Genomic DNA, 9,589 nt, shown 5'->3' on the forward strand with positions numbered 1-9,589 from the left:
TTTGAAAATTTAACCACCGCAAATGCGTTTTCTGCTATTCTTACCCGTGTAAGCAACTCCAAAAGTATCCAATGGTTTTGTAACCGAAATCCCATTCTGAATTCCAACCATCCAATCAGACTGTTGCAGCTGCATTCACAAATAATAATCGATGCCCGAAAAATGTCGCACAAAGTAGAGTGGCTTCAGACAAAATGTTTTAATCCATAGTCAACTCAGTACAAATTCGTGGTATTCAATTAAAATAAAAGTAAAATTTGTGCTTTATTAGGGCTCGATGACAGTTAGGGAAGCAAAACTAGAAATGCCCGAAAAAATTTCAGGTTTACAGACGGTTTTCTTCGAGAGGCGAAGAAGCCGAGCTGACCTTGACAATGTATGGACCCCCCAAGAAAATTTTGGAATATTTGACGGCCGCAAACGCGTTTTACTGCTATTCCAGCCCCTAAAATTAGTGTTTTATTAGATTTCGGTCACCTTATTTTGCCAAGTAGATGAAATAAATTTTTTTGTCACTTTACCCGTCTGCCCGAAAAGGCAGCTTGCCCGAAAGTTAGGGGGGCAGCTGCCCCCCTGCCCCCCTGGCTCGTACGCCTATGCTCTCTCTCTCTCTCTCTCTCTTTCCTTCTTCTTCCCCTTTTTCTTTCCCGTGTGCGCGCGCACCTCTCTCGAACTAGGTCACGCATGAGCAAGGGGTCATCCAGTGCAATGTCACCCACGTTCAAGGTCAGATCATCCTGTGCAAGGTCACGCACGTGCAAGGTCAAAGGTCACGCACGTTTAAATGTTTATAAATAGGCATGAATTAGGGAGACCCCCCCCCCCCCTTCTAGATTCCTTCGGTATTGCCAGGTCCACCGTCCGTCCCGCACAACAGGAAGGGGAAATCACGAGGAACATCGTGGTGGAACCTGCGACCTCTCGGTTAGCGAGCCAGCGACTTACTGACACGCGAAGGATTTAGAAATTAAACGGTATATAACGTCCCACTAATTCTGCTCCATCTGAACTAATAAGAACGGGCATGCGTCATGCCATATGCTATGAGCGAAATTTTGTCCAGACAGCGATGCTCCGGCCTGCTGTGAAAGCTAATTTTACGTGCACGGGACCTAGTTTTTGCGGGTCACCCGGAGGACGAGACGTCGTCCGTGATCAGTCCCTTCAACCTACATCACAGACGAGGAAAACCACGCTTGAAAATTCAGAAGAATTTTTTCGACCTCTAGGTAAGCGAACCAGTGCCATACCCACCGCGCCACAGTGTTTCGCCAAAAGCAAAAGCGGATTGTTCGGGGACATACATTTGCCCGGACAGCATACCACTGTGTACACAGGACCTCCGTTTTTTGTTCCATCGGAACAACTAGACGCTGTCCTTTCCAGACATGAGCCAGCGTCTTACCCATTGAGCTACCGCGGCTATGTTTAACGAAGATAATGGCACTAAATATTTCAGCCATCCGATAGTCAAGAAAGTTGAATATAGGTTTGTTATGTTAATACATGTCTAAATAATAATTTATATAACATTTGAAGCCAGAAAAAAAACACGCAGTAGGCAGATTTAGATCTTACATAATGTATCTTACATAATTTTAGAAACGTAAGAATACTATAACAGCGACAGTTATACACATTGACGTCAAATTGAGACGCATTAACCCATCTAACTTCAAACTTTGATAATTATTGATTAAGTTTTAAAACCCTGTGGGCACCCTAAAGGCTACTCATTATTTGTATTTAGTTTAATTGTAAACGTCATTTATTGTATGAAAATGAAAGGAGTCCATTATTTCCTATCTTCAGTATGCCGCTATGCGCTTCTTGTCATTACAATTATGATAGAGGCGTGTGTGTTCCTGGTCACTTCACAAATTGGAAATTTCCACACCGTTTCCGATTATATCGCTTTTCACAGCCATCCCGGTTTAATTGTGGTGGATTGTGCGTTAAATAATCGGTATGAAATAAATTTATTTAGCGGTATTTACGACATTACCCTTAAAGATCCATTATGTAAGATTTAGATAAAGACCTGACAGTTATCGCTAAAATAGATAAAAAAAACAGATAATGAAAAAGGAATAATGAAAGTTTATGTCAAAATACTTCATTCTGAGGGAAGTTGAAGAATAGCGCAGTCTCTGTTTTCATGACGATGACAAACAAAGGCCCAATTGAATTATTAAATGACTGCCATGTTTCAGTCGGTTTAAAATCACAACCATCCGTTAATCTAGAGAGTTTATTATGGGCTTATCATGTGAATTAATGTCTAATTAATAATTCATATTGAGGCCAAAAGAAATATCTGCAATAAAATTTAGCCCGGTAAAATGAATACAAAATATAAATGAAATATCGAATTCATAGGTGTTGCCGTTTGACTCGGTGGCCTGGTGGCTTTTTCAGTTACAAAATGTGTCTTTAATCTTGACATTTTTGCAAGTAAAGTTATATAACAGAACAGTTTTTCAATAGACTTAATAATAATAAGCAAAATAGAAAAATGTGTAAATAAGGGTTGTTAACGGCACATGCTGGGGTTATTATTGATTGTGGGTCAATGTCCGAACACTCAACAGATCAAGACACACTATGTTCTTTTTGTATGATCCTCGATATTATTTGATTAGATATGAGCTTATTCAGTTCTCAAATATTTACAGGTCATTAAAATTCTTCATATACTGAAATATTGATTACCGCTGTTGTAAATAAGATTTATATTATAGATGTAAGTATGTCAGGCATTAACACCAATAATGTTAATAATGAGTAAATAAAAAAAATCGAAATGACAACAAAATCACAATACAATACAAATACTTTCAGAATTGTCATTCCATGTCGCGAACAATCTTTAAATAATCGAAATGACAACAAAATCACAATACAATACAAATACTTTCAAAATTGTCCTTCTATGTCGCAAACAATCTTTAAATAATCACTAATAATAGGTACTATAAACTTTTACTTGTCCGTGAAATATTTCAAGTCCTACAATAATGTCATTGCACTGATTCACATTATAACACAATAAATAACATTGTTTTAAAGTCAATGTAATTTCACTGTTGCTTAACTCTAAATAAATGCCATGTCCTATTGTTCGTTTTCTTCACTTTAACCTAAACACGGAAAAATATAACTAAAATGTTCCTAAATTCCTCATGTGTCCTAATTTCAAAATATTATTACACCACACTTAATATTGTTAAAGTTCAGTTTCATTTTTAACTTTTAACTTTTAACGTTTCTTTAGAAGTCCCGACTTTAAGAATTTCCAATCAGCACTTCTTTTGGCGACTTGTGTTCGGACAAATTCATTCATCCTCAAATCAAACATGTCATTGTCATCAGACCAAAATCAATATATTCCTCTTTTAAAACTTTATTTCAATATTAATCTAACATTATTTCTGAATCTTATTATTAACCCTTACTCTTAATTACAATTAAAACTTCATTTAATTATTAATAAACGTTGATGTGTCTCTTTAATCATCAGAATTCTAAACAGTGGTTAATCACATTTGACCTTTTGACCTTAACTCATTAATTTACCATTTTATAATTTCCTTTATTTTTATAATTCCGCCAAAACAATTACATGGTGACCTTAACAACCCACCATCAGTAATTTAACGTTTTGACCTAGTCTCATTAATCTACCTATTTTTTTTTCTTAGTGTTACATTAGCAAGGATGCCACACAAACATGGCCACTATTTGATGACATCCTATTTTACGCGCACCTCATTCAACCCACATACAGCTTTAGTCATTAATAACCTAAGCACTCATTGCATTACTAATATTTTACCTATTAGTATTACCTGTTAACAGTGAACAGTTTTCTACCTCATTAGTACTCATTAGAAAATCGTCTACCAAAAACAGACTCTGTACTCTCATTCCATTTATTTCCTCTCGTTAAGACTATACCCGTTTTAACATTGAACCTATACACAGCTTTTTGTATACCCTCCAAGCTTATATAGAAACACGTATTCTGTGTATCTGTCCGACTTCATTAATCAATTTGCCGCCTATTTGACATTGGCGGTACCGTATGTTTCTAAATAATATAGATATCTCATCTTAACATTTTCACTGTTTTCCGTGAATTAATTTCTGTTCTGAATTCAAACAAAACCGCATTTCAATTAATTATCAAACTGCGTCTTGAAATAAATGTGATCAATATTTATTTCAAGACGAAATTTTATTATATTCATGGTTCTAATAACCAATCCAACATATCCGTGAGCTATTATTATTTCTTACTTTCAACACATATAACATGGAACAATTTACAAATAAGTTCTTGACATTTTCCTTGACATTAAGTATGGTTTTACGTATACACTACGCATGGCATGTCCGAGAATTCAAAATTTATTCGACTGCTTATATAACCGCACATTCGAATCCAAATTTAAGTTTCCTTTTTTCCATGGTATGATTTCCCGCTTTTAACTCATACTTTGAACTTATTCTTCTTTATAAATTTTGTTTTTACAAAACAAAATGAAAATCTGGAAACGGATACCGGTACCATTGCAATTCTACTCGCTATATATTGCAAGACAAACTGTTTCACTTTGAACCTTCATTTTGAACCTAATACCGACCAACACGCTATCTCGCGAATTTAAAAGGGTCTAAATTTTCCTTGGGCATTTTCCATTACCCTAAACCTACACGCTTGCTAGCGATTTACACAGGTTTATACTTTAACATAATTCTACTAAACACAAATACATATACAGGTACATTACATTCATGTACAAACAAACATCAAGTCTTCAACCTCCCTATAGACTTTTCGAAATATGTAGTTACGATCTATGCCTGAAGAAGAACAATTCTTATGGAGTTTTGTTTCAACTGCGCAAAGTTTCCATTTCCGAACTTTCTTCCTACTTAGAACGTAGACATCATTAATTCTTTATTTTATTCCCTATTCAGTTTCCTTATTCTATCCTTACACTGTTTATAAACCTGTCCATCAAAACTTAATAATTAATGTATTTTATTCCCTATACAGTTGAACTTCAAACACCTATCTTACTTCATTTTTATCTTATATTAATTGGTCTGGTTAAACATGTTGAATTTTTTAAAAAAATGCGTTTACCCATTTGCTGAAGATTTCCACTAAATCTGTCCACCAGATAGATTTCTTTTGATTGCTGTTTTCTTCCAAAGCGTCGATCCTGGGTCACGAACACCAAATCGTATGTTGTTGTTCTTGGTGTTTAACGTCTGCTTCCACCGAAGGTGATATCGCAGACAAGTCTTATTTTTCATTTTTATTATCTTAGCGCACGCGCAGGGATCTTTCCTGCGGGAGGAAACCGGAGTACCCGGAGTAAACGCCCCTATCTCCAAGCCACATACGCTCACACCAGGGATCGAAACAACAAACACAAGCCAGAGGTGACCGGCCAGCTAGAGGTCGAAGCGCGATTTTAATCTACCAGATACATGTTTGTTAACCTGGTTCTCGTTGTCACTGGTACTAGCTAACGACTTCAATACATTAACCAGAGCATCTTTTACAGAACTTAGGTAACCTCTGCAGTATAATATAGACCCTATAGTATTACAACAATCCATTACTGTCATTGTTATTATATGTTAAAGACATAAAAACTAATAATTAGCTTTTTAACGCGATAGGGGCTACAATTTTTTTATTCAAATTTGGTGTAAAGCATTGGGATTAACAAAGGACAAACCCTGTCGATTTTCAGCACTCCGCGACCTTTCGATCTAGAGCTATTCCCCCTTTAAGAAAACCTTGCTAACGCGACCGAGACAACAGGTTTTAACGGATAATCCTTAAATTTGGTTTGAAGACAATCATTGGGGTTCATGGGATGACGAACCCTATATTCAGCGCTCTGCGACCTTCCGTTCCGGGGTTACACCCCTTTCAGAAAACTTCTTTAATTTGGTGTGAAGCATTGTATCATGAGAGGACCGACCCCATCGATTTTCAGCTCTCCGTAACCGTTCAGGCAAAGATTTTTATTAATTTTTGTGAACAGCCCAAATTTATTTTTTAATAGGTTTCTGTGTATCGGTATGGCTTTTTAAGGCACACCGGCTGTGTGAGCGTATTTCCACGCTTTGCATGCATATCTTGATTATCATTCGTACAATATAGCAAACATGTATCCTCAAGACGCATTAAAGGACTGCCATAAGTAAATTTAGATTTAGTGCACAACTTTTATATTCAATTAACATAATGCCAACACTATTGTTTTATCTTCCATTTTATGACAATTTGCAGCAACAATATCTCTCTCCATTATCACATTACTCATTCAAATCAATTTAAATTTGTAATAAAAAACATGTAATTTGTTGTTCTGGCTGTCAAATGAAAGTATCGACCATCCATATTTAAATCAATTAAATTACTTTGAACCTAATGGTTTTATATGCATTAAAATATATAATTGATATTTAGGAAGGCTTCGAGAAACTGAGATATTTACACGCAAATGGCTTCGGCCAAACAAGTGTGGAATATGAACAAAGTTGTACCTGTCGATTGATTTAGTATCGATTTCCACTCCAGCCATTCATAACTTTTAATTAAAAAGACCGAAACGGAAAATTCTTCTCAATTGACTAAAAATAAAATCTCTTCTACATGTTTATGTTAAATTGTCAATATATCGTTAAATGGTTTTTATGCTCCTTACTCTAAAGTAGTTTATTTCAATAATTCAGTGCTACGGCTCGTCTTTGTTTCTTTATCGATTTGTTTCTCTCTGATATTTCGACGTGTAGAATACACAAAGCGTTGAACGTTTGTAATAGATTGATTGAAATAAATAAATAATTTAAGATAATCACACCAGAGCACCACATTCTGGGATCAGATCAGACATTTTATTCACTATAAAATTGTAACCTATCCAATGAATTTAGGTTTCGGTTTTTGCTTAATTTCATTACTTTTATTTCATGATATTGTGATTGTTGGCTGATACAGAAATAGATCAAGAAGCGCTCTGCGGAAAGCAGGATTTGATTATAACCAAACCAACTGGTTGTAAAACAATTAATTAGGCCTACAGTTGCCGAGGAATAACGAGTCGGTTGTTAAATAGCACATACGGTCTCTATATAATATGGTTATAAAGAAATTAATCACAGAAGCATGGCATGGGGCGTCATTGCAGTTACCTAAAAAATCAAAAGGCTCATATAATAGGAATTGTTCATAGCTTCTGAATAATGAATAATGGTATTGCATGTATTGGCAAGTTGTGTGGTATAATAGCCGTAAGTCTATATAACGAAACCATATAATATACCCGATGACAACTTTAATGATCCTGGATGTATCGCTATAAGGAAGCTATTTCTCGGATAATCAGTGTCGAGCTCGCGGGCAATTTAGATATAAAGAGAACACTGCCAACGGCCTATAAGGGATTGTACACCTAGCTGGTTTAAGACAGAAAATAACAACCTTTCGATCAGATTGAGGAAAACAAGTGTGTGTTTTCTCTTCCCGCAAAGAGGAAGTTAATCAGCACTTGATGAAGTATTCTTACCGGCTTTGATAGATGAAATAAGCCAACACATTTTAATGAAAAACATTTGATTATTTATGTTTGAAAGACCCTTAGAAACGTTTATTCTCAGTTTTGTTTTGATTGGCGACAAATTTCGATCTGCTGACTGAATCAGTGTCTGAATAACCTCGTCCTTTAACTTACCATAGTTTCGTTCTATTTATGAGGACACTTGTTAGGCAGATAAGTAATTTAGACCAACATTTCCAAGACATAATATTTTGAGCTGAAGAGCTGAAACTTTCAGATACGGTAAATGCACGTTTTTTTTTTTTTCGTTTTTTTTTACATTTTCATGTTTATTCAAACGTATGTTATGTTTAAACTCACGTATATTACACAATATCGGGATTACCCCTTCAATATTTCTGTCACGTTCAAAGTCATTTGTTGTAATAATGTACGTCGTTTTGCCCCCTCTGCCCTATAGGCTGTACGTAGGGAATTCTTGGAAGTTATAGGATTAGATAACGGGGATAAGAGTTATTATAAACTTTACATGAAGCAGACGAAGAGGTCTATCGACTTCTAAAGTTATTGACATAGATCACGTTCTGGATTTTGTAAACGCCACGGCTGCGAAAGTTTGTCATTCCCATCCAAGGACTTTCCTTTATTATTAACCAATCAGATCACTTGAAACGTATTTATTGCAGTTCGTTACGATATTATCTATATTCAGTAATAAATGCAAACTGGACTTACTATTAAAATGATTTATATTCATGTTTTCCGGTCTTAGAAACCTGAAATGTACAATTCTGTATCCAAGGAAATGAAATGAAATGGGGTTTAACGTCCTACTTTTCTGAACCGACTGGGCTAATGAAACCGGGCATGTGCCATACAGTGTACTATGGGGGAAATTTTACTCGGACAGCGGCGCTATGGTCTACTCTTATTTCGAATTCCAACTGGGGGGAGGGGGCTTGAACGATTAACGCGTGCGCATTGCATCATAAGGTCTGTCATTGAGTCATGTGGCGTGGTTTCGATTCCTCGCTCGTACGTGACAAGGAGTAGTAGGGTTGCCTGTCCGTACTCGAGGGTTTTCCCCGGGTTATCCGGTTTCACCCCCTACTAAACCCCCTACGCGCAAGCGAATTAATGAAATATAATTGAACCATGTGTTAGTCTCGAAATGAGCTATAGTTTGTGTCAAGAGGACGTTAAATTCATCTCTCTCTCTCTCTCTCTCTCTCTCTCTCTCTCTCTCTCTCTTATTGACAAACCCTTAAAATAAGAATAGCCCAATACTGTGTGTTTATTTATCCCCCTTCTCCCTTCTTTGCACGTATAACAATAAGTGTGATTTGATTCAGATATATCAGGAACAAAAAAATAAATGATACTAGGGACATGTTACAACGTGACGTGGTCAAGCATCAATTAGCAGTACGGCCGGAATGAGATGTGTGTAAGTCTTGGTTTTATTCAGGGACTTCTGATGCTCTCCATATCATCTACTGAGACAGAGTGGAGATCTACGGGTCCTGGGACAGACTCAGGAGGCTCAGCAACTATGGCCTGATCTGGAGTTGTTCATTTGAGGGCCGTATTACTTGCTGCTTTCCCACGGGAAGTCCTAGCATTTCTCTGATGAAACACAGGAAGCAGCTGTAGTACTATATTTGAATTTCTTGAGGCGTTGAACGGGGATGGGGAATGGCAACTTCTTCTTACTAAGGGTTTAACGTCCGCTTCCACCTAGGGTGATGTCGCAGTCAAGGGAATGGCAAGAACGCGCTGGTTTTTTTATAGCCCTAGAGAGCTGACGGGATTGCACACGCAATAAGTGCACGTTCAAACACACTAAGAACGAGAGGAAGACATGTTGAACTGTCTCTGAACGGGGTGGTCGGGTTACCAACTAGTTAGACGTATTGGAAACGAGGTAGAACTAGTTACAAACGGGTTTGAACTGACTATACGGGCGAGCTTGGTACAGACGGTGTATTGAGGACTTTTATACA

This window comes from Patella vulgata, chromosome 7, assembly GCF_932274485.2.
Source record: "Patella vulgata chromosome 7, xgPatVulg1.2, whole genome shotgun sequence".
In the NCBI taxonomy this organism is placed as follows: Eukaryota; Metazoa; Mollusca; class Gastropoda; family Patellidae; genus Patella; species Patella vulgata.